Source organism: Ceratotherium simum, chromosome 5 (genome assembly GCF_057802395.1).
Source record: "Ceratotherium simum simum isolate JZ-2026a chromosome 5, ASM5780239v1, whole genome shotgun sequence".
Lineage (NCBI taxonomy): Eukaryota > Metazoa > Chordata > Mammalia > Perissodactyla > Rhinocerotidae > Ceratotherium > Ceratotherium simum.
The window spans coordinates 88,156,975-88,183,394 of NC_141904.1; the positions used below are offsets into that span (position 1 = coordinate 88,156,975).

Genomic DNA, 26,420 nt, shown 5'->3' on the forward strand with positions numbered 1-26,420 from the left:
GGAGTTCAATTTCTACAGCAGACCCACGGCTGCCACCTATTCCCACTGCATTCTTATATACCTGTCTGGTGCAGGTGTGGTGGACACACATTCATCTAGGCCAGACCCTTCTAGGCCCCCCAAAAATGGAGAAGGATCTGGCGAGCCAGCCTTACCAGACATAGACTTCTCAGTGACCATCACCTTCAGGTTCATAATCTCTGGCAGCAGGTGGATGGACTGCTGCTGGGGCTTGTGTAAGGCCTCATGGGCAAAGGGCACCAGATGGCCATGGGTGGGGGAGTGGGTGGAGAACTTGGCTGGCCTAGTGGATGTGGGCAGCATCGGCAGCAGTGGTACTGGGGGTAGAGACGACCAGACGGGGACCGGCGTGGGGGTCGACTCCACAAGCACCACGGGGGGGCGGGGCTCCACTGCTGATCTCTAGGCCAGGGATGTTGGATGGGGTAGGTACCATAGGGTCAGTGATGAGCTCCTACCAAGTGAACTCGGAGATGTTTCTGATGCCCTTAGGCACGGCAGTGCCTGCCTTCCGGGAAACGATGAGCAGTTTGGACAGGCCCTTAGGCACGGCAGTGCCTGCCTTCCAGGAAACGACGAGCAGTTTGGAGAGGTGGGCCAGCAGCTCAGGGGCCATGGCTGTGTACTGCTGGCCCAGTTCTCGGTTCCTCTTGATGTCGCTCGTGTTGCTAGAGCAGGCACACTGCTAGGTAATACTGTCCATGTCCGACAGGAGGGACTTTCAGCTGTAAAGAGTCAGAGCACCCTGAGAGGTGAATGAGAGCGAAAGTTCTCACCTCAGGTGAAGCCTTAGAGATGGACAGAACAGCAGGTCCTCTCCAGGAAGGATAAGGAAGTAATTGGTCACTCTCCCCACAGTATGGCAGAGGGATGCCCCTCCTCTTCTTTCTTCACAGGGACACCGTCAGATAGACCCACATTAGTGAGTCGCTTTGGGAAGGGCTGGGGGATGAGCTGGTTCAAGAAACGGTTCCAGGGACAGTCACACTAACTGAGTACCTACAGAGGGACCCTGGGGAGGCCTGGGAGAATGGGAAGGGAGAAAGGTTCCACCACACCTTTGTAGCTGGAGATCTGTGGGTGGGAGATCTGCTTTGTGGTCTGTTTAATGAAAACCTCAAAAACAAAAGATGTTTCATTGGCTCTCTCCAGAGGCAGGGTGATGTGGAAGCTCCGGTTGCAGCGATAGGATGGGCGTGGAATTATTCCACATGTATATCCAAGGGCAGACAGGAAAGAATGAGGAGAATGAATTTCCTTAATTCAATGACTAGTATCATTTGCCACATCTCATCAAATCTTAGATTTGATGTAATTGGTTGTTAGATGCACCATTTTGCAAGAAAGAAAATGAATGTAAGGTGTCATTGACTGTAAGATGTATCACAACTTCAGAGATGTTACAAGGGGAAAAATGCATACCTTGAAATCAATAAACTATAATGAATATAGTTTCCCACTTGAACACAATGTCTTGAGGGCCCTGAGTGCTCACCAAGTGGACATATGTGGCTGTGAGGTTAACTTGAGATCAGCGTGCACTCGTGTCTGGGTCAGCTATGGTGGTTTTAGCCTGATGTACTTCTCAATTGCACTTTGTTCTTACTTTCTTAATGTATACCAAAAACAGACCACTGGTTGAGGAGAGGAGGGAGTGTGAAGGACGATTTGATGAACACAAACATGGCTAGAAAAATCTGCAAATAGACTTCCAGGGTTTTGTAATCGGATCTGAAAGTTTCATTCATCTGATCAAAATGAACCCCCTAAGGCCACTCTTGAGTAATGTATCAATCTAAAAAACATTTACAGGGCCGGCCCCGTGGCTTAGTGGTTGAGTGCGCGTGCTCCGATGCTGGCGGCTCGGGTTCGGGTCCGGGGTGCTCACCGGCGCACCGCTTCTCTGGCCGTGCTGGGGCCGTGTCCCACGTACAGCGGCTGGAAGGATGTGCAGCTATGACATACGGCTATGACGTACGGCTATCTACTGGGGCTTTGGGGGGAAAAATAAATAAATAAATAAAATCTTAAAATACATTTACAGAAACATAAGGTCACTTCCTGATCTTACACTACACAACGATGCTGATTTATTTCTTTTAACTCCTGAGGGGCTTTGTGAGAACACAAGCCTCTGTAAAAGACACTCAAGGGCTGGCCCTGTGGCTTAGCGGTTGAGTGCTCGCTCACTACTGGCGGCCCAGGTTCGGATCCCGGGCGCCACCGACGACCGCTTCTCTGGCCATGCTGAGGTCTGCGTCCACATACAGCAACTAGAAGGATGTGCAACTATGACATACAACTATCTACTGGGGCTTTGGGGGAAAAAATAAATAAATAAAATCTTTAAAAATAAAAATAAAAGACTCTCAAGAATCCAGAACACATGGGAAAGAGGATCTAAGGGAAGCTTCAAGCAGAGGGTGGGGCCCCTCCGACCACCTTCGCATTTCCATGCCGTGTCAGCAGCTGTCCCTGCTGTCTGGCTTAAATGGCCCCAACCCGCACACTTGCTAGTAATGTCGGCCCTGAGAGCAGCAGAGGAAGGACCGCTGGCCAGCGCCTTCGACAATCCTTGTTACCACAGCCTTCCACCCATCAATTCTACCACCTTCCATCCTGACAGCCACTCCCCACCACACCCAAGGCCTCTTCTCCTGCCAGACAGTCCTCATTCTTTCCCTTTCAAACCCCGTCTGTCGGGGCACAAGCGGTTCAGTGCATGTGCTCCACTGTGGCGGCCCAGGGTTCACCAGGTCGGATCCTGGGTGTGCACTGTCGCACCGCTTGTTAAGCCATGCTGTGGCGGCATCCCATATAAAGTAGAGGAAGAAGGGCATGGATGTTAGCCCAGGGCCAGTCTTACTCAGCAAAAAAGAGGAGGATTGGCATTGGATGTTAGCTCAGGGCTGGTCCTCCTCACAAAAATAAATAAAAATTAAAAAATAAAAAGTCTGTCCTCTGGAGCCACTTGATGCACACCCTCGTCGTTCACAGAGCAGGTTCATGGCCGTGATCTAGTGTGACCATCGTGGGGTGAGAAGGCTCTTCTCTCCCCGGTTTCACTGATGAGGGCTCAGAGGCTCTCAGAGAGACAGAGCTCTTGGTCAGGAGTCACCTGTCTGCAGACTCCTGGCACAGAGGCTTTTCCAAACCTGACACTACCTCCCCACAGCCTTCAAGCTGCCCCTGCCCCTCCATCAGCAACCAAGTCTCCAGGGAGCAAGAATCCCACAGAGCAAGCCCTCCTGACAGCCCGCTGGTTTGCAGGTCAAGTGGCTTCCTATGTCTGTTTGCTGACCCCCTGGCATCTCTATTCCTCAGCTATGGAGACTCGAAAAAATAGGTTCATTTTTGAGATGATAAGTCTACAGAACAAAGAAACCACTCAGAATCTTGGCCGTCTGGGCAACCAGCCAGAAGAATCTGATCTTAACAAGCCAGGGCTCAATCCTTGACATGTTAACTGGTTTGAAGAAATTTTCCTGACCCGCCTGCCCCCTAGTTTCTTTCTTTTGAAGTTAATTTTGAAGATATGTCTTACAAACAGATAAAAGGTGATTTTTAGAACAGCTTTTTTGAGATATTCACATATATAATTCTTTTAAATCCTGTCTAAAGTGTACAGTGATCTTTAGTATATTCAAAGTTGTGCAACCAACACCACTAATTTTAGAACATCTTCATCACCCTAAAAAGAAACCCATTAGCGGTCACTCTCCACTCCCTCTCACCCCTAGGCAACCACTCATCTGGTTTCTGTCTCTATAGATTCACCTGTTCTGGATGTTTCATACAAATGGAATCACATAATGTGTGGCTTTTTTTGACTGGCTTCTTTCACTTAGCATAATGTTTTCGAGGTGCATCCATGTTATAGCAGGTATCGGTACTTCATTTTTATAGCAGAATAACATTCCATTACATGGATGTATCACATTTTGTTGATCAATTATTTGGTGGACATTTTGCTTGTTTCCACTTTTTGGCTATTATGAACAGTGCTTCTGTGAACATTTCACGTACAAGTTTTTGTGTGGACAGGTGTTTCATTTCTCTTGGATATGTATCTAGGAGAGGAATTGCTGGGTCATATGGTAACTCAATGTTTAACATTTTGAGGAACTGCCAGGCTGGTTTCCAAAGTGCTGAACCACTTTACATTCCTACCAGCAACGCGTGAGGTTTCTAATTTCTCCACGTCCTTGTCAACACGTTATTATGTCTTTTTGATTCCAGTGCCATCCTAGAAGGCGTGACGTGGTATCTCAGTGTGGTTTTGATTTGCATTTCCCTAATGACTAATGATGCTGAGCATCCTCCCACGTGCTTATTGGCCACTTTATATCTTCTTTGGAGAAATGTGTATTCAGATCTAAGAGCTGTTTTTTTTTTTAAGAAATGTCATTTTAAGTTAAATGCACAAAGAACCTGTATCTATTACTATATATTTCTCTCTTCAAAATCCAGCGGGAGGTGACCATGTGCTGCATTCTGGCCTGAGACGAGGGTGGAGCTGATGGGACCCCGAGAAATCTTTCTAAAGGAGGCTGCCTCTGCGAAAAGAACGCGTTTCCTTTACTCACAGCCCTTCTCTGCCTTCCCGTCTGGACTAGACGAGATGGCTGTGCTCCAGCAGTCACTTGGAGCCGTGACGTTACCCTGCGGAAGGAAGCCACGCACTGAAGGTGGCCAAGCAGAGTGACAGAGCCTGGCTCCTGATGACACCATGGCACGCCCACACCAGCACTTAGCCACCTACCTCCACACTTGTGTCACGTGAGCGAATGAACCCTCCTCCCTTCAAGCCACTTTATTCGGATGTCTAGTCTTGCGCTCCAGTGTGATTCCTGACTGACAGCCAGCCATGGTGGAACATCATCACTCCCTCCTCGCCATTCATCCAGTTTTTATCCTGTCGTTCATTCAATTTTCCATCACTGAGAGACAAGGCCTTGCCCACGAGTAGCTCAACACTGAAAAGGCAGAACAGCCTTACAAAATTAACTTTTAGTATATATGATGAGGTCACACTACAGAAAAACGTGCAAAGGCCATGAAAACCCAAAGAAAAAGGTCTAAAGGAAGCAGCACTGAAGGTTGTCATAAAAGATGAGTACCAAGTTGCCAGGCAGACAGGAAGGAGAAGGCATTCTTGGCAAAAGGAACAGGATGTACAAAGGAACAGAGACATTTGAGCATGGTGAGTTCAGAGAGCTGCACAACATGTCAGTATGGCTGGGGTCTAGGGGCCTCTGGGAGAGGAGCGGGTGAAGCTGGGAAAGGGGTCTACAGTCAGATTGGGAAGGGCCTTGTACGTCATGCTGAAGAATCTGCATGTTATGTAATCACATACTCAATACAAACACACAAATGTACTGTCTTTAATTGCTAGTTGCATCCCATGTGGTGAGTCTCATCTCTGCAGATGGAGGGCCGGGACCATGTCTGTCTTCCCTTTTACAGTACTCACAATACTACGTACAGTGCTGCCATGGGCCAGAAACTGAAAAAGATTTTGTGGCACTGAATTCCCACAGTTAGCCTAAAACACCCACGCAGATGGCTGTAAACAAAGTCTCAAGAAACAGCTCCCACAAAGAAATGAAAAGATTGGATAAGAAGTTTATGCAGCACGTAAAAGACGAAAGCACAGCCCCAACGCCTTCTCCATCCAACAATCCGCTGCCCGTCTCCTCTGCTCCAGGCTAGGGGCAGGACAGAGACAAAGGCAGAGGCACTCACACAAGGCTACAACGACAAGACCACAAGAAGGGAAGCCCAGAGAAGGCAGTGTCACCGGGCGGCTAAGAGCTCAGGCTACGTGACCTTGAGCCTGGCACTCAGTCCACGTGATGTTCTCAAGGGCCCCTGTGTGGACACTAGTGCCCACCTCCCAGGACCACGAGGGTTGAGTGAGAAGATGCGTGCATAAGGGTTGGCTGGCACAACGCCTGGCACAGAGGGGAGTGCTCAATGAAGGTTAAGTAGAAAAGTAACTATTTGAAGTGGTCAAAGGAGGCTGCACAACCGAAAAGACAGAAACTGCTCGGAGGTGGAAGCTGACTAGCGAACAAGGAAGGAAGCGCATTCCAGGCGACGGGCACAGCGCTCGTCCAGGCTGGAGGCTTTAACCAGCTTGGTAGGTCTGGGGAACTGCAGGTAACCAGATGACGCCACACGCTAGTGTGGATGGGGTAAGGGTGTGCGTGGAGGGGTGTGCAGGGCCAGCGGAGGGGAGCGTGTGTAAAACGCTGAGCCTGGACTTCATCTTGCAGGTGACAGCAGAGCCTCGAAGGACTGCAAAGGCGGCGTCTGTATTTAGGGTGCTCCTCCCAGGGGCCGGCAGTGTGGTGGGGAGGAGTGTGTGAGATGTACAGCTACCACAGGGATGAGCCAAAGAGGGGAGCTGCACCCACGGCACCCTGATTTCTGCCCACAGTATAAGGGGATTTCCAGTCCTGGGTGCACCTGGAAAGGTACTTAAAAGGCACAGACACAGCAGACTGCCAGAGCTAGACAGTGGGGCACGAGCAGAAGAGGGGTGAAAAGGGGAAAAGTTCTCAACAGGCTTTGGGAAAACCAAGTGCACTCGACTAGAACGAAGCTGAGGGGGAAATTCGGGTACAGATGTAAGAGAAAAGGGCATCCCTCCTTCCCTTTACTGGCACAGATCCAAGAATACATTTTTGGGTAGGAACGTACACAGCTGTACACTTGAAAACAAAATTAAACTTCGCTCCCTCAGGTTATCTGGTCCTGGCGTTCTTCGCTATTTCCTCCAGTTTCTGGCTCTGTCTGGTTTTAATCAGAAACGCTTTGATAAGGACAGTGAGCAGTCCAGATGTAACCGCGTGACTGCAATCTGTGAGCAGTACAGCTTCAGGCTAGGACGGGCAGGAGAATGAGCCCTCACGAGGCAGGAAAGAAGTGGAGATGGGACTAGGAAAACGAATAGACATTGTCCTCTCTATTCGGTATATAAAGCATGTCCTGGGCAGATGCTTGAATTCTCTCAGCAGATGAGAGGAAGAAAGAAGGGCAGAGCTACAGAGAGAAGCGGATTTCAGAGTAAGCAGAGGTGGGGCCATGCGCATCTGATCAGGCTGAACTGCCCGCTCCCAAGTAAGGTTTCCGCGAGCCTGGAACCTCATGGTCACCGCTCGTCCTGCAGCAGAGTTCATATGCAAGCCACCTGCACTCTCCACCAGGGAGATTTACTGCGGCACCCAGGGCCCTTATTAAGACGGTCTCCTGGCAAGACCTATCAAGAACCATAAAAATGATCATTCCGTTGACCAAGTGATCTCACCTCTCAAAGTAATGCCCAAGGGGATGGTTTAAACAGGGGAAGGGAAGGTACTCGGATAAAGATCAATGTTGGTTAAGCCAAACAAAAAGATACTTATAACCACTTCACTCATAATAGTGAAATAATGCTCAGACAGCCAACAACTGAGGAGGTGTTTAACAACGGTGTGTGTCAGCTTGATGAACTATCAGGCAGCAATTAAATATAACTGAGAAGCTCCGTTTTAGAAATAATGTTAAGTGAATAACAAACAAGAAATGGTGTGTTTACATTGATTACACATCCCATAAAAACCTACTGCAGATCATACTGGAAGCAGAGAGATAAATCCTCATCTTTTTAAGGTAAGGACGGTTATTTTTGGGAAGAAGACAATGAAACATGGGTCCCCTGCAAAGACCGCAGTGCTGTCCTCAGACACGCCTGTGACCTAGGAGACCCAGGCTGGGCGCAGGGCCCATTCCTGTGTTCTGGTTTTCAGGAACAACCCTGAACCATGTGCGGAGAGGCATGGAGCAGGCAAGGGGTGGGGGTGAGGGGTCAAGTGTCTTAGGCTGCACCCCACGTTCAAGCTCAGGGAAGCTTAACTGCTGATAGTGACCAAATAGAAGCAGAATACAACGGACCGCAGGGAAAATGCTCACAACTGGGCAAAACTGCCACCAAGCAGTGAGCTTTCAGAGTTAGGGAGAATGTGGCAGTTAGAAACGTGGTAGAGAAAGAAGCCGGTTAAATTGAGGGTAAAAAAGGACTAATATTTCCACTCCCATCACTGGACAAACCTACCTATACTAGGCATGAATATATAAACGCAGCCCGGGATTTATTAAACACAGCAACAGGAGATCGATACTAGGCTTGCGTGACATGTTTTCACTAAAACACCTTGCTTCATGCGATTACTGTGATTTTCTAGTTTCCCTAAACAACAATCTACACCAATCGCATCATTCTCCCGGCTCCTCCAGCCCCACCCCAACACACACACACAAATATTAAGCTAGATTTCCACAACCTACACTAGCAAAATGCCTCCCCACCAGGCCAGCTCGCAGGGACAGGTGGGAGGACCAGGGAGGTTTCCTTTTCTCAACGTTTTCAGCAGGTCAACAAATTCGTTTCAATTATCATCACTTACCTTAGCCATATAATATTTTACACGAACTCCTTGACATATAACAGTCCAACTTACTGGCTGAAAAGAAACTAAACACATATGGTGTGGCTACTCCATGTTATATTAACTGTAAAGACCAGTGCCCACCCCCGCTCCAAATGCTACGTTCTACTGTCTCATCTGTGTGTCACAAGGTTCGCTGAAAACCATCCCACAGGCTGCACTGACTTTAGGAGGAAATAAATTATCTCACAAGTCTTTGGTAAATGTACAGCTAAACGTAACAGGAACCTCATGTATATGGATTTAAAGTTTCTCCTTTGGGAATTTTGCAAGCAAACAAAATGATTTATTTAGCCGATTGAAACAAACTATCAAAACACAAAGGCCTGGAGAAAAGATTACAATGAAAACAAAGAATTCAAAGCAATTTCTGATATGCAACATTTCGCTTAGCTCTACAAAGACACAAATTACGTGTGGTCATGGTTTCCAAAAGGTTTCACCACTACTTGCTCCCAAGGTAAACACAGCCATAAAAATATCCTGAATGCTGAATGTATACCTGGGAGAAATGTTCGTCAATCTGTTAGGTACTAATGGGCGGAATACGTAGTCAGACCATGAAGCATGTGAAAATAGGTCATTCAGAGTTGTGCTATGCAGTACGGTAGCACTAGACACAAGTCTTCTGAGCATCTGAAAAGTGGTTAGTGTGACTAAGGAACTAAATTTTAATTTATTTAAATTTAAAACTTGATAATTCAGTTATTGGCAACTTTTAAATATGTTCAAGTCCGTTTGGAACAACCTGGGTATATGAATCTACTTTTTCAAGTATATTTTATGAAATCTAAATACAGACCAAGTATTCCTGATGAAAATTTAGCATCCGAACTGAGATGTGCTATACGTAGATACACAGTGGACTTTGAAGACTCGACTTGAAAAGAAATGGAAACTATCTCATTAATGTTTTTTGTATATTGATTAAATGTTGAAATATTTTGGCTATACTGGATTAAACGAAGTATATCATAAAATTAATTCACTTTTTCAATGTGGTTCCTAGAAAAAACTGAAAACTACACAGGGCTCACATCATATTTCTATAGGGTAGTGCTGTCTTAGCGCATGGATCTCAAGTCTTGAGAACTCTGATGCCATCTGCTGGATACCCTCGTACAAAACAGGCCTGTGAGAAACAGGAAAACTAACACTTGAAGAACTCTGGGTCTGAAGTGGAAGAGGATGTAACCTGGGATCACAAAATACTAAAGTAAATGTATGCTAAGGGGGGGATGAGAAATAGGTCCCTACAGTCTTTGAAATCCTAGAGGAAATGTAACTTACAGTTACTAGTCGACAGTGACCATGAGCTAACGTGCAAGGACTACTTCGCCGTCCACCCTAGGCGCCCTGGGCAATAAGAAAAGGTGATTTGGGACCCCTTTCATGGCCACCGTCCCATCCCCCTGGGCTTACTGCTGCCAGGCTAGTCTTCCCGTGCCTTCTCCACAATGAGCCTCTCCAGTCCTCCTGTTCTACCTTACACACACGTCCTCTTTCCATCTCGCTCATATTTGTCTATCGTTCTCCTCCTCCCCTTCCTTGTTTTTTCTTATGATTCTAGGATATCTAATAATTCTATTTTTTTCTTTTTAATATTGCAATTTTTCTTTTTGTCTCCTCTCCCTTTGTCCCACAAGCTATTTCAGTTGGTTTTTTAGTTTTAGCTCTTACATTGAGGTCTTCAATCCGTTTTGAGTTGGTTTTGTATGTGGTGTGAGGTATGGGCCCAGATTCATTCTTGTGCATGTTGATAGTCAGATGTCCCAGAATCATCTGTTGAAGAAACTATTCTTCCCCATTGGATGGTCTTGGCACCACTGTCAAGACTCAACTGACCACAGATGTATGGAGTTATTTCTGGACTCTCAACTCTATTCCAATGATCCACACTGGCTCATTGTCAGTACCACATTGTTTTGATTCCTGTAGCTTTGCAGTAAGTCCTGCAGTCAGGAAGTGTGAGTCCTCCAACTTTGTTCTTCAACATTGTTTTGGATATTCTGGGTCCCCTGCGATTGCATATGAGTTTTAGGATCAGCTTATCATTTTCTTGTTTAAATTTCATATTTCAAAGAGGTATCTGCCTAACTAGGCTGACAGAATGACCATCAACAGGACTGAAACTTTGCCAATGACATGGAGTTTAGAGGTTAAGTTTGCAAGAATTTGGGATTTTTGTCTAATATTGCTTAATATTGGGGCAACAAGCCTGAGAGCAGAAGGCATCAGAGAAAGCATGAGTCTGGGAACAAACATGAGCCTAAACAAACTGCATTTAAGTCCCAGATCTGCCATTTAGGTGCCACATAACCTTGGATGAGTCGTTGACCCTCTCTGCACTCCAGTTTGCAATATGCCATGAGAATGAGGCACTCCTATCAACACCACAGAGACTGCACATCACAGAGCCCATGGGAGGGCGGGCTCCTTCGAGCACTGGAAGATCTGCTCTAGCATGTTCTTATAGGACTCACTGGCCTGGGAGGCAGCCATAGGAGCCCTGTGGGCCTGGTTGGCCAACTCCTACTGCTCGCCTGCAGCTGTAAAGAGGACACTGAGGTGTAACAGGCAGAAGATGCGGACAGTACTCAGGCACAGGAAGTCCTTCCAGAGCCCTGCTCACCCCCACTGTTAGTAAAGATGAAGGGACCTACCTGTCCCTCACTCCAGCCCACGTCTACTCCAATCAGGCTTCTGAGGTGACCTGGCTCCGAGAGTGATGAGGGCCTAGAGTGGGAACAGCAGGGAGGCAGGCTGAACTGAAAAACTAACTCTTATAGCTAAGGAGTATCTGGCTGTCTGACCAGGCCCGGCAGCCTCCACATGTGCCCCAGCCGTTCGACACACACCTACTGAATGCCTACTATGCCTCGGTGGTGATAACTGCCACTTAGGATGGGATGACAATCACAGTAAGTGACTTCAACCTCTACTGTTCTGGATTACCAAGTTCTCCTCCTTGGTCTTCCTTATCTTTCAACTGTCATTGTCTAACAGTCCACCAGCTTCGGGGTCCTCTTGGAGACTAGGTCACTTGCCCTCCCACACAGTGTCCCCTCACTGGCCACTGTGTGACAGGCAAAAAGTCCTCCTGAGAGATGCTCCATTAACGGATCTGGAAGCTGAATCCTGGGAACAAAGACATCTGCATGCTAGTATTTGCAAAAGAAAAGGCATGGAGCCTTAGATCTGAATGAGCCGTGGGGGTGCGTACGCAACAGATAGGGCTACAAGCTCCCAGGTGTCAAATAATACAGACTATTTCTCCTCTCTCACAGCTCAACGTAAATCCAGAGGAATACGTCTCCACACCAACTAGAAAGAAAGGAACGGCCAAGGGCCACCAAGTTCCCACAGCGCCATTCACTCTCTTCCTTGCTTACAAATCCAACCTGAAGTCCGTGTCTTCTAGGGAAAGGACTGGAAGAGAACAGTACAATTCACTCCCTAAAGTTAACTTATTTTCCCCATTCTGGGAGAGGAAGGCACGCTCAACAGTAGGAACTCAAGTCAGAATGCTTTTTAAGGGCCGGCCCCGTGGCTTGGTGGTTAAGTGTGCACACTCCGCTGCTGGCAACCCGGGTTCAGATCCTGGGTGCTCACCGACGCACTGCTTCTCCGGCCATGCTGAGGCTGCGTCCCACATGCAGCAACTAGAAGGATGTGCAGGTATGACACACAGCTATCCACTGGGGCTTTGGGGGAAAATTAAATAAATAAATAAAAATTTTAAAAAAAAAGAATGCTTTTTAAGTTCATGTCACTTGTTTATAGTATATCATCATATCATCCAGAGTTTCAAAAGTGACCGTAGGGGCTTGCGGTGGGCTGCTGGGGGCAGGAGTGGATGACATGTGTGAAGAACCGGGGTCATGGCTTTGGCCAGAGTGCTGCCTGGGGTCACTCTGCACAGGAGCAGGTCTGCTCCACCTCTGGCTACTGAAGGAACCAGTTCTCTTTTGACCCACTAAGTAATCTGATGGTGGGGCAAACTCAGGATCTCTCTCAGCTGGGAGATTTGACTGCCTCTTCGACCAGTACCCAAAGGAAAATTCTAGAAAAAATAAGAAAGGGTATTATTAGAACTGATTATTGAATCAGCTGAATTTTTATTATTATTACTTTTCAGTTATTGTATATATTTGTTAAAAGCCACCTCCAATTCTCTAGAGAACAAGGATAGCAATAACAAAACTATAATGCAAGGTATATGTAATGCCTACAAAAGTATAAGAAACCAGGCTAAGGAAAGGGAGTGACTACTTCCAGATGGGGAAGGATTCAAGGGAGGCTCTGTGGAGAAGGCTGGTAGGCTCTGGAAACTGCCAGAAAGGCACTAAAAGTACATTTGAGAGGAGGAATAGAGAAAAATCAAACCGTTTGCTTGATATGATGTCATAGGTACTTAACATTAAAACACAAATTTTGTCCTTTACTGAGTTTTAGGAGACACAAAAGGCACCTGTCCAAGTCTAATTTGGTATCTCATCTCTACTTCTACCAGCAGCACTAACCAAGGCACTCACCTACTTGCGTAGCTTTTACTTTAGTCTTGCATCTCATCAGCTCAAAGAGCATGAGCTAACGTACTACTGAAAACATCCCTTTCAAAGAGGCATAAACCACAGTCTTGTTCCAAAGAGAGGCTGCTGTGGGCACCGTGGTGTTTTTACAGAAAAAATTTACAGAAAATTTTGCATAACCCAGTGGAACCATATGTGAATCCAGGTTAATATTCTAGCACGCAGGCTGTTTTCAGTTGAACATAAAAGAGACTGCTAAAAACACAGAGGACATTAAAATACCAAAGCTATACCAATACCTAAGATATTAAAAAGCGGTTCCTGAGAAATGGCATTCCAAAGCTGTAAAACCACAAGGACAGCACGAATTTTAAAAAACTTCCCCTAAGTGCTTCTTAAAAACATCGCCCAGGGGCCGGCCCGGTGGCGTAGCAGATAAGTGCACACGCTCCGCTGCAGTGGCCTGGGGTTGGAAGGTTCGGATCCCGGGCGTGGACGGATGTACTGCTTGTCAAGCCATGCTGTGGCAGCGTCCCATATAAAGTAGAGGAAGATGGGCACGGATGTCAGCCCAGGGCCAATCTTCCTCAGCAAAAAGAGGAAGATTGGCGACAGATGTTAGCTCAGGGCTAATCTTCCTCACGGGAAAAAAAAAAAATCGCCCTTTTGACATGACGTGCTGTAGACCCTGGTATTTTGTAATCATACTGTCTAGTGCTCCTGGTCACAGGTAGTGTCTGGATATCGAGAAGAAACAAGTTCAAGGATCTGGAGAATTCCTTAAGCCTCAAACGACCACTAAGATTCACTGGAACCACACTCCGATCAGAAGAACCAGAAAAATCTCCTGTGCAGGGCACAGCACTGGAAAGGGTTTCAACCTGGAGCCCACCCCCTTACCTTTGCCTCTTTCACTCCTGGACATGTGGCACTCCAGGCCTCGTGTTCTTCCTCTCCTCAACAATGACTTCTACTTTGCTACTCTGGGTAGCAGTCTGCAGAGTTGGCACGGCCTCTGGTTCTGGAGGCACAGGCCCAAGAACACCTCCATCTAGTTTGTGCAGGAGAGTAAGACATCATTATAATAAAGCTTAAAGCTATTTAAAAAACAAACAAACATTAAATAGAACATGCTGATCCTGAGAGTAAAGGTAATAACCAGTATTTACTGAGCACTCATCACATCCCAGGCAGGGGGCTAAGTAGTGTGTATACAGTAGTTCATTTAATCTTGTAACAACCCTCATAAAGCCAGTATTAGTATTCCCATTTTACAGATGAGGAAAATTAAGCTCAGAAACACTACATAGGTTAGAAAGAGACAAGAGCCAGGATCCAAACCCAGGTTGGACGGATTTCAGAGTCTCTGTGTTTCCCACTACATCACTCCACTTCCCCAGACCAACAATCGAAGGACCAGAAATCCCCAATTACTCAACTAAAATCAGAGTCTCAGACAAAGCAAGGAGACTTAGCGTGATGAAGAGCCTGGAGCCTGGTGACAGGCTGTAGGCTATTCAACTTTAGCCATATTTGAAAAGAACGTGGATTTTTAAAAAACACTGTACTGGCACTTCACATCTTGTGGAAATGACAGATGTTCAGGAGTAGAGCAAAACGGAAACAATATGCAGAGCATGTTACAGGGAGATAGCATTTATACAAAACTAAACAGACAATTTTCCAATCCCTAAATGTTCCTGGGCTCCTTTCAAGACTAAACTGAGGTTGAGTTCAGAATTAGAAAACGGCCCACACTTAGTACACGGCTTCAGGGAGAGTGGAGAGGTTTCTATATGCCCCTAACACCCACACTCCCCTTCTTCCTTCTGGGACTAGAACACCCCCAGTTTCAGTTGGGCACGTGGCCACCCTGTGAGACAGGCCATTCCCGAGCCTCCCCTGCAGCTGGGTGTGGCCCATGGACTGCGTTCTGGCCAGTGGGATGTAAACACATAGGCTGTGTGTGACTCAGTCACACTCCCAAAAAGGAAGCTGGTTCCCCTCCCCTCTATCCCCTTTCCCCGGGGCTGGATCACGAACAGGTGCTGGGGCAAGCTTCAACCATGCAGCTGAGAGCAACACTCAGAATGGCAGAAACAGGAAGACAGGAGGAAGCCGGGGGCCGGGTGACAATCCAGGGCAGAGCTACCACCTGCCTGGACACCCCTGGCGTCTGAAGTGTTAAAACAGAGAAACAGACGTCTGTCCTGTTTGAGCTGGTCTACCTAGGGGTCTCTCTGTCATGGCAGTCGAGCCCAGACTAGCATAACTCATATAGTGAGCGCAGAGGACTACGATTTTTAACAGTCCTTTGGTAAGCTGTCTCTACTCCTATTTGTAAAATCTTTATTTTGTTATCTGACTTTGTGAATGTATTTCTTCTTTAAAATAATTTAATATATAATATCCAACAAAAACTACAGCTGTAGCAAAAGAAATTAGGTCTAAACCGTGTGTGTGCACAACGAAACTTCATCCTAAAATACCTTTTCTCTAAGCCTCAGTTATTGAACTGTGCTGTTCTATGAAGCAACACAATGTACTGTCTGTTAACATCCTCGTCGACATAAAAAGACTCTCTGGAGCGTCATTCTGCATCACTTTGGTTATAGAAACTGCTCCTGGCAGTACCTCAAAGGTATACCGCTTGCTTAAAGAATAAAATAAATGACTGCTTTCCATACTGCCAGTTCTGTTGGTGAGACAAGACATCAATGGAACTTAAAATTTTTCCTTTTGAAGGTTAGAAACACGAGCCACGATGTACCTCTGTTTTCCTCCTCTGCTCCGGCTTCTTTTGACTTCTTCAACTTTTTTTGTCGGAGTTGAGCAAGTCTTGCTTCTAACATAGCCTTTCGTTTTTCCTTTATTTTTTTCTCATTTTGTTCTCTGATCTGTTGTCTGAACAGAATAGAAACTGGAAAATTAGGTACTTTAAGCCAAATTCACAATATTTCTGTTTAAAAGGATGAAATAATTTTATTTTAAAAACAGACTAATTAGTTGATTTTCATGTCACTCTAAGAAGCTATCTTTGGTATCTTCAAAATGAAGACCCTTGAAGTACTTTTACACAAGCCATCTGGTATTTTTTAAAGTTTAGTAAGAGTTCTCAGAGCATCCTAGAATGCTTAACATTCGAGAAAACTAACCAATTCTGTTCTACCCTTTAATCCCTTAAACAACTTGTATTTTCTTACCCAGGCCACTCCAAAAGTACCATATTTGAAACCAAATTTAAAACATGAAACTTACCTCTGAGCAGATATAATCTTTTTTTCTTGTTGTGAGGAAGATCAGCCCTGAGCTAATATCCATGCCAATCCTCTTTTTTTTTTTTTTTTTTTTTGCTGAGGAAGACCGGCTCTGAGCCAACATCCATTGCCAATCCTCCTCCCTCCCCCCCCCCCCCAAAGCCCCAGTAGATAGCCACATGTCACAGCCGCACATCCTTCTAGCTGCTGCATGTGGGACGCAGCCCCAGCATGGCCCAACAAGCGGTGTGCTGGGGCGCCCCCAGGATCCAAACCCAGGCTGCCAGCAGCGGAGCGCACGCACCCAACCGCCAAGCCACGGGGCCGGCCCTGAGCAGATATAATCTTAAAGTCTGAAACAGCAAAACAGCATGGCAATTACCTTTATGAAACCTATAATAGTATTCTGATACTGATAAATAATAGTGATAAAACTGTCACTATTTGCAGGTGACATATTATATAATATATAGAAAACCCTAAAGACTCTACCAAAAAATTGTTAGAATAAACGAATTCAGTAAAGTTGCACGATACAAAAATCAATACACAAAAATCTGTTGCATTTCTATACATTAATAACAAACTATCAAAAAGAGAAATTCAGAAAACAATCCCATTTATAATTGCATCAAAAAGAATAAAATACCTAGGAATAAATTTAACCAAGGAAAGACCTGTACACTGAAAACTGTAAGACACTGATAAAGAAAGTGAAGAAGACACAAATAAATGGAAACATATTCCACGCAGATGGACTGGAAATATTAATACTGTTAAAATGTCCAAAGGTTCAGTGCAATCCCTATCAAAATTCTGATGGCTTTTACAGAAATAGAATAATCCTAAAATTTGTATGGAGTCACAAAAGACCCCAAACAGACATCACAGTCTTGGGAAAGAACAAAGCTGAAGGTATCACGTTGCCAATTTCAAACTACATAACAAAGCTATAGTAATCAAAACAGTAGAGTATTGGCATAAAAACATACACATAGATCAGTGGAACACAAAAGACAGCCCAGAAATAAACCCACACATCTATGGACAGCTAATTTTCGACAAAGGAGCGAAGAACATACAATGGGGAAAGGACAATCTCTTCAATAAATGGTGTTGGGAAAACTGGACAGCCATATGCAAAAGCATGAAACTGGATCACTGTCTCACGCCATACACAAAAATTAACTCAAAATGGATTCCAGACTTGAATATAAGACCTGAAACCATAAAACACCTACAAGAAAACATAGGCAGTAAGCTCCTTGACATGGGTCTTGATGATGATTTTTTGGATTTGACACCAAAAGCAAAGGCAACAAAAAGCAAAAATAAACGAGACTACATCAAACTAAAAAGCTTCTGCACAGCAAAGGGAAACATCAACAAAATGAAAAGGCAACCTACTGAATGGGAGAAAATATTTGCAAATCATATATATCCGATAAGGGGTTAATATCCAAAATATATAAAGACACTCATACACCTCAAAGCAAAAAAAGAACCACAATCTGATTAAAAAATGGGCAGAGGATCTGAACAGACATTTTTCCAAAGAAGGTATACAGATGGCCAACAGGTATATGAAAAGGCACTCGACATCACTGACATCAGGGAAATGCAAATCAAAACCACAATGAGATATCACCTCACACCTGTCAGAATGGCTCTTAGCCAAAAGACAAGACATAACAAGCGTTGGTGAGGATGTGGAGAAAAGAGAACCCTTGTGCACTGTTGGTGGGAATGTAAAATGGTGCAGCCACTACGGAAAATACTACAAAAAAAATGATCCAGCAATTCCACTTCTGGGTATTTATCTGAAGGAAACGAAGACACTAACTCGAAAAGATATCCGCACCCCCAGGTTCACTGCAGCGTTATTTACAACAGGCAAGACGTGGAAACAATCTAAGTGTCCATCGACAGATGAATGAAGAAAATGTGGTATATATATAAAACAGGGTATTATTCAGCTATAAAAAAAGAAAAATCTTGCTGTTTGTGACAACATGGATGGACCTTGAGGGCATCACACTAAGTGAAAAAAGTCAGACACAGAAAGGCAAATACCGTACCGTCTCACTCATATGTGGAATATAAAAACAAAACCAAAAACGAGCTCATGCAGAGCACAGATTGGTGGTTGCCACAGGCGGGAGTAAGGGTAGGCAAAATGAGTGAAGGGACTCAAAAGGTACAAACTTCCAGTTATAGAACAAATAAGTCATGGGCGTGTAATGTATAGCATGGTGACTGCAGTTAATAATACTGTATTGCATACTGTTAGTTGCTACGAGAGAGATCTTAAAAGTTCTCATCACAAGAAAAAAATTTTATAACTATGTACGGTGACAAATGTTAACTAGACTTATGGTGATCATTCTGCAATATCCACAAATATCGAATCATTATGCTATACACCTGAAACTAACATAATGCTATACGTCAACTATACCTCAATAAAAAATAATAAAATATCTGGTTTATAGTTATAACAGTATTTATTAAATATCAGAAATATCAATCTTTAATAAAATTGAAAGTTTATTTTGATGTACTTTTGTCCATCACTGCTCTGAATACTATTAAATAAATTTTTCAAAAGAAAAAAGCATTCTGAATATCAATTTAAATTTCTAGTTAATTTACTGGATTTTTTGCATCATGGTCCAACAAGAAACAAACCGCTCAAATCCTTCTTAACATCAACCCTGAACTGAATTTGTACCTGTTCGCGTAGCATCTCTAAAGTTTTCATTTGCTTGTTTCTCAACTCTTTATCTTGGGCAAAGGCAAAATATCCAACACCAAGTTGCCGGGCCTCTGAAATAAGTCAAAATTATCCAAAAGATTAGATTTCCCTGACCAGTCAATAGACTCAGACTAAATTTCCTACCAGAGCAAAAGAAACGCAGTGATATTTGGCGCAAGTTAAAAAAAGAAAACAGCTAAGCCAAAAGAAGTTAGAAGATGTTTACGTCCTGTTGGCCAGGTGATAACATTACGAAGATTCATTAATTTTGCAGCCATAGGCTGTCTCCATTCTCTTGGGGAACAACCTCTTGGATTAACTGACTCTCTGTTAGGAAGATATTCCCAATGTGAGTATTTTTCAGGCTATGAAGTGAACAAGGGATATTTTCCAAAGCAGAATCTTTGATTTCTACGTAAGAGCTGCTGCTTCACGAATACCCCTTTATGCTTGCCATCAGTTCAAGATAAAACAACGATTCAAATGCTGCATGATGATGCTACCGTTTTCACGAATGTCTTCATAATGTACGGGCCCCACTGGCCTTTTCAGGGCCTCCCTTTCTTCTTCCTCCCACTGCTGGCGCTGAAGTTCTTTTCTCATATCTTCAGAGAGTAAGGTGTTTTCATTAGCAGGACTAACAAAACTAGGAGGAGAAGAGAGCAAAAGCTATCTTTAGATTAGAGCTGTGACAGCAATGCTTCTGTTCAGGCAGCTGGATCATGGATAAGTAACTCCAGCTGATAAAGACAGCTTCCTTACAGAGGCTTCTGGCCCACATTGCCACCGGGAAATTGCAAAAACTATTCTCACCGTTCTTGAATCAAGCAGCCCACCTGTTATATTAGCATAATGGAACCTTGCCTCGGCACTCCAGACAAATCCCTTTCCTTCCCACCCTGATCCTGGGCTGAATAGGGCGAGACAGCCCCGGTGGGGAGAAGGAACCCTGGGCCTCCTTTGGATGGTCTCCCACACAGGGCTGAGGGAGCTGCATGACGCTGCACCCCGGGCAGCGCCTCGTGTCCTGTCAGACGGCTCAGGGCTTCTGCACTTCCCTCCTCGTGCCAAGCTCGGGCCTACCTGAACCTGGAGGACTCGGACAAGGTGGACCCTCTCCCAACACTTTCCACACAAAAGCCGCCCTTGGTGAGGGGAATTTTATTCCCTGGGATGTTTTAGCAAGTCATCTCTTAGGTGTGTCTTAGGTCCCACAGAAAAAAATCTAGCTATAAGGCCCTTACTTCAAAATCCAAAGATACACAAAGAAAAAGTTAATAAGCTAACCACCTCCCTGCCCCCACTTGCTGTGCAAGTGTATATTCCTTTTTTTTTTTTTTTTGGTGAGGAAGATTAGCCCTGAGCTAATATCAGTTACCAATCTTCCTCTTTTTGCTGAGAAAAATCGGCCCTGAGCTAGTATCTGTGCCCATCTTCCTCTTTTTATATGTGCAACAATGCCACAGCATGGCTTGACGAGCCTTGTGTAGGTCTGCGCCCAGGATCCGAACCTGCACACCCTGGGCCACTCAAGTGGAGCGTGCGAACTTAACCACTACACCACCAAGGCGGCCCCTAAGTGTACATTCTTAAACACCTTTCTCCACAGAGGTTTGTTGGCTGATTTGGTTTGGGCTCATTCTATGTCTGTTACTCTGTAATTAGACCTCCTTCCAAGTAAACGGATATAGCTCTAACTCTGTCCTTTTAGTAGCTACACAATACGGATGATCAACCATTCAGGTTGTTCACCGAGTGTACATTATGTGTGTATGTGTATGCCAACCATGAAAAAGTGCTTCAGCAAATATTCTTACACATTAAAAAAAAGATCTCCTTACTGGAGCTCCAAAGGTAATTAACTAGAAACTGCCTCGCCCACAAAACAATCCCAAGGTCTGCATTTCAGACCTGGGCAAAGGTTCACCTATCACACACTTACAGCCTCCCCTGAAGATTTTCATCCATCTCCAGCAGATCTGGCAAATCCTTTTTCATACAGCGCCGGGATCGCCCTAAAGAATCCACATAATCCACCCTGAAATAAAAGTAAAAAGACATGAAAAAGGCTTTGTGCACGACATATGGTTCCCTAGGTGAGGGAGTCGGAGCACAGCAAAAAATTAACATAGGCCTCTCTACCGGCAAAGCCCTCAACCTGAGACGACTACCACTGAAAAGAACAGCTTTTTAAAGTTAAAAGTTGACACAATAAGCTCATCGTGCCCTTTATTAAATCTTAGTTTTAGAAACTGTAGACAATGATTGATCATGTACGTCTCTGATTTCAAAGATAAATGCCCCATACAGACCCCATTGCTGCAACAACTCAGAACTAACTTTAACCTGGTTTAGACAAATCCAAACATTTTATCAGCATCGTAATAACTCTGCTCGTACCAGATTCTCAACTTGCTCATTTCCTCACAGTCCTCCTAAATCTGATTTTATTTCTTCCAGTCGGTAAATTCTTCCCAATGAATTAGAAATTTCTTAATAAGTCACGGTATTCTGGGGACTCTTAATTAGGAGGAAGCCAAGCAACACACATTTGGTATACAAAAGCACGTCAACAGCGGCCAGGCTGTAATCCTTTACCCTTTGTTCTCCTTTCCTCCTCTGCCCAAACTAGACAGCAGTTAGAGACAGAGGAGCCAGGCAGACGGCAAAGCAAAATGAAATACACGGACTTCCCACAACGAGAAATACGGGCAGATCGTCAGGGAGAACATTTTATTTCCATTATGATACAACAGATGTTTTACTTTTTAAATTATGGGCGGGGAATTTCCCACAGCCTTTAGCAGGTTGCTAGACACACAGTAAGGGGCCAGAACTCCTGCTGGACTAACGCAAGGCCAGATTCCCACGTATGTGGCTTTGCTTTTGTTAGCACTTTCTTTCCTCTCACACATGCTGACTCCAACTGCTAGCCCATGATTTAAAAACGGAATGTGTGGGAATCCATGACTATAGTCCTAAAGCAGATTACAAGAAACAGTCCTCCAACTCCAGAAAGTGGTGTCTTTCTTCCTTTTCTTTTTTTTTTTAAATGAATGGAGAAAAGAAAACCATCTAGCCAGATGGTCTGAGTAATTATTGACAGTACTTTTGTGGAAAGGTTTTCCACCACCTGCAACTTAACTACCAAAAGGAGCTGACAAGCAGTTACAACTCTGGAGCTTAATTTAAAAACAAAAAAAGTGTCAGAACTGCTTGCAGTGCGTCTTCCTTCATCATATGGTGGCATGTGACACCTTCCATTGCCCTCCAAACTCTTCACATCACTGACAAATTGTTTGTAACAGGACTTACAGGCGTTAACAAGAGAAAGAAAATACATTAAAACCTTTCAAAGGAGATGAGATTTCTGCTATGAAAAGCCATCATAGGCTATACTGCTTCTGGAGAAGGCCTCCAAAACATACAGATCCCATCAAAACACAAGTAGCAAGACAGCAGTCAGCAACTGCTCTGTGTAATTAGCACCCACTGAGCAAGCTCTCAGGAAAACCCTTTCTCGAGGTAGGAGAGTAATACGGGAGGCTCAGAGTCGCCATCTTCAAAGGGCTCTGGGGGGAGTTAAGGCACATGCCACGCTTCCCAACAACAGCAGGCAGGATATAAAAAGTACCAAAAGTTTGCCTCAAATCTTTTTCTGGTAATGAGGCCGGTTATGTGTCAATAATAAATAAAAGGTAAGACGCAAAGGAGCAGAAGTATATTTAAGTGCTACCAGAGTTCAGATGAGGGAGAAGTCCTTTAGACTAGAAATGATGAGGAAAAGCGTCCACGGAAGAGACTGCGTTGTATGTGCCTCTCCTTTGGCTGCCTACAGCAAGCATGCATCCACATAACCTACCCCAAGTAGACGTGTTTTAGAAGGTAGGTAAGGAGACACCTGTTCTAGCCCCAAGAGAATGTTATTTCTGGACCAATGTGGACATCTGCAGTGGTGTGAAGATGCGGATTCTCTGCGGTCCCCAGCGGCCCTCGGTAGCCGGGACTGCTCTCTTCAGCTCACAAATGACTCTGCTCACGGGGCCGATGGCTGACCCAAGGTCAACCAAGGCTGCAGACAATCCTGAGCAGTTCCTAACAAACACCCCCGATGAGGACACCCAAACCTTGAAGGGAAGACGGTGAGCTCGTCACAGGCAGGAGGTGGCAGGCAGGGTTACTCCCGGGACATGTTCCTGGCATCAGTGCATCTCTACACAATTTTAGGCACTTCTTTTATTTTTTAATTTTTCTTTTTGATTTATTTATTTTTTTCCCCCAAAGCCCCAATAGATAGTTGTATGTCATAGCTGCACATCCTTCTAGTTGCTGTATGTAGGACACGGCCTCAGCATGGCCGGAGAAGCGGTGCGTCGGTGCGCGCCCAGGATCTGAACCCGGGCCTCCAGCAGCGGAGCGCGCACACTGGAGCACACACACTTAACCGCTAAGCCACGGGGCCGGCCCCAGGCACTTCTGAACAAGTTTCTAAACAGCGTCTTAGGTAGAGAAAATCATTATAATGGAATTTTCATTCTGATCTCTTTACTTAGTGACACAATGGGCTCTCTGTAAGGAAAACACTGGTTTCCCACCATTTGCCTACAGGGAGGTAAAACTCAGAATAATTTTAATAACAAAGCTTCACAAAACGTCTGCTTCTATTTCAAAGACAGCAGTTTCTTGCGTAGCCTAGAACACTCTCACTTCCTGAAGGGAGTGTAAGGCAAACAATCAGGGGAACTAGGCATCACCACCCCTGCATTACAGGTGAGGAAACTGAGCCTCGGAGGTCAGGAACTTGACAAAGGTCATATCGCCAGTGAAAGGCGGAGGCAGTGCCGTCCAGGTCCAAGGTCCCACACTGCCAGAAAATGTCACAGCCAGAGTAAGGCTTTCTGGGCCAGCTCTGCCGGCCTCTTTTCACAGGAAACAGAGATCACCACCACCCAGATGATGCCTCTCCACGAGGTCTGAATAAGGACGTGGTGAGACAGCAGTGCGGGCAACAGAGGAACGTGCTTCTGCCTAAACAACTCTTTCACATCAATGAGACAGGTGGACTGACACCTGTGCCTGGCACAGTGCTTGGCACACGGCAGGAGCTCAGTCTTTGTTTGTAATTATTTCTTCATTGGAACTACTGTTTCTACGTCTGTAAATCCAATCTTACTTAAAGTGTAGTCTCAAAAGAAAGAAAACTTAGGAAGAATAAAAAGAAATGGCTTGATAACAACCAAACAAAATCACTCTCAAAAAGTAAACAGGAGTCTGATGATGTTAACATGATCAAATCACATATCACCAACCATTCTTCACTGGGGTCCTGGGGAGGAGGTATGTCTTTTTCAGAAAGATTTTCTTCATCATCGTCTCGTTCTCCTGTCTTTCTAGAATCTCTACTGGCACCAAACGCCTCCATTTCTTTGTGTCTATCTATGATCTTCTGCGTGAAATCCACAAGGTATATATCCTCCACTTCTTCATCCAGGACACAAAAACCAATTTTCAGATTCTTGACATCAAAGAAGAAAACTACACGTGGAATTGTTATGAAGCAGCAACATTCCTCTCTGGGCAGCTACATCACCCCTGATGGTTCACTAGTGGATGCCTCCACCCCCTGGAACACTTACAAAGACACAGAGCCACCACCGGACCCCACAGGGGACCTGTAAGTAGGCCACTGGAAACATACACATGAAAAACATCTTTAAAAAGCCTAAAGTTTTCTACTGCCTTGTCAATACACTGACTGAGCAATACTGTCTCAGAATGCAATTTTAAGATCACAAAACCATTTGATTTCAAGAGACTCATACAGCCAACTGCATAACACAGAAGCAGAACTGCATTTCTCATGTCAGACCAGGACAATAGATCTTTGTTGCTATAGGTAATACACCTCTCCAATCATGTGGGCTGTATCACTTAACCCTAATTATATTGTTGTGGTATGGTGTTTTCAGCGTCATAACGCGGGTCAAAGAAGTCATCTGAAATCTTTTCAATCCAATAAACACCACTTTCAGGCAAGGCATGGTGCCAGGATCTGCAGGCATACAGAGCTGTGTGAGACGCTGTCTGTCCTCATGGCTTACGATCTATCTGAGCTAAAACACACTGAAGGTTAAATAGCAATCCATGACTCTGATTTAATTTAACCCAGGGCAGGTGATGTATTTGCTAATAATGTTTACATGAAGTTTCCCTATGCAGGAGTTAAGATACAGTCACTGGAGTCTTCCTCTGAGCAGAGATGAAGCTCTATGGAACACATGTTAGGTTTCCTATTACTGGGTGCTGGTGTTACCCCCGTGCACAGGGAGAATAACTGAGGCTCCAACACTTAACTCGCCCAAACATGCAGGTCCAATATGCTTGTCAGGAGGTGGGCCTGCCAGTTTGGACAGAACCAAATTTCTACATCCACAGCCACACTCCTTTGGACCTGATTTCTCTATTAACTATATAAGGTAAGTCTGAATCAAAAGAAACAGGATTTTAATTTTTTTTAAGCCACAAAACTCAAATGAGAAAGAGACGGATTCTCCTAGAGCTGAGTAACAAGATCTCATAAGGTGAGGCCTCCTGGTAGATGGCCACCCTGCCACTTCTTCAGGAGGAAGGCAAAACCTCTCCGCACGGCCCTGAGCCATGTGAGTACCTGACCTTCCTAGGGCGGCTCCCTGCCATGCAGCAACCTGCCCCTGCTGTCTGGAAGAGGGAGCTCAGCTGGCGGGGCAGCCGACAACCTGGGGCCAGCCTCGCCTCTCTCCTGCTGCCCCGCTGCCCCCTTTCCCAGCCCCTCGGGCCAGCCACGCTAGTCTGCCCTGCCAACAATGCCCTGCCCTCTCCTCCCTAAGCTCATCTGCCCTCACCATTCTCCCTCCACAGAAACCCTTTCTCCAGCTCTCCAGGGCCTTTAAGACCACTACCAGAGCTCACCTTCTCCCCGGGACCTCCACATACTCACTTTCCCTGCCTTTTGGCAATGAAACACGCAATGCCTTGTAAAAGCTCTTCTACTCTTGTCTAAGTGAAGGTGAGTTTTCTTTTTCTAGAGGGTATGAGGAAAGGAGGATCTTTTTTTATTATTTTTAAAGCAATTAAAAGCACATCATAAAAAATAGAGAAAAACCGGGAAAAAGGAAACATAACTCTAGTACGTAGATATAACCGTAATTCCTCCCAGTCCTTTTCTTTGTAAACACAGCTATAATTGTTCGTAACTGTGGCCTACTTAGACCTTGTTTCCTAACCTCGCTTTGTTCTACATCATTTTCCTCCACTGCTGACACCTTTCTGAGGGTAGAGGCCGAGAATCTGGCTTAGACTGTCCTTGCTTGTCCCCTCATAGCAC

At 45.1% G+C, this 26,420-nt stretch overlaps 1 pseudogene across 1 annotated transcript in view; it reads right to left on the reverse strand.

The window, feature by feature from the left end:
- Positions 1-8,770: 8,770 nt before the first annotated feature.
- LOC101393518 (coiled-coil domain-containing protein 174-like) overlaps positions 8,771-26,420 on the reverse strand; it is a 31,691-nt pseudogene continuing 14,041 nt past the window's right edge. The window contains exons 5-11 of the transcript XR_015552322.1: positions 24,367-24,545; positions 21,000-21,095; positions 19,561-19,703; positions 19,034-19,128; positions 15,816-15,949; positions 13,938-14,096; positions 8,771-12,576 (exon numbers count right to left, since the gene is read on the reverse strand). The product of XR_015552322.1 is annotated as a coiled-coil domain-containing protein 174-like (transcript). The remainder of the gene's footprint in view (positions 12,577-13,937; positions 14,097-15,815; positions 15,950-19,033; positions 19,129-19,560; positions 19,704-20,999; positions 21,096-24,366; positions 24,546-26,420) is intronic.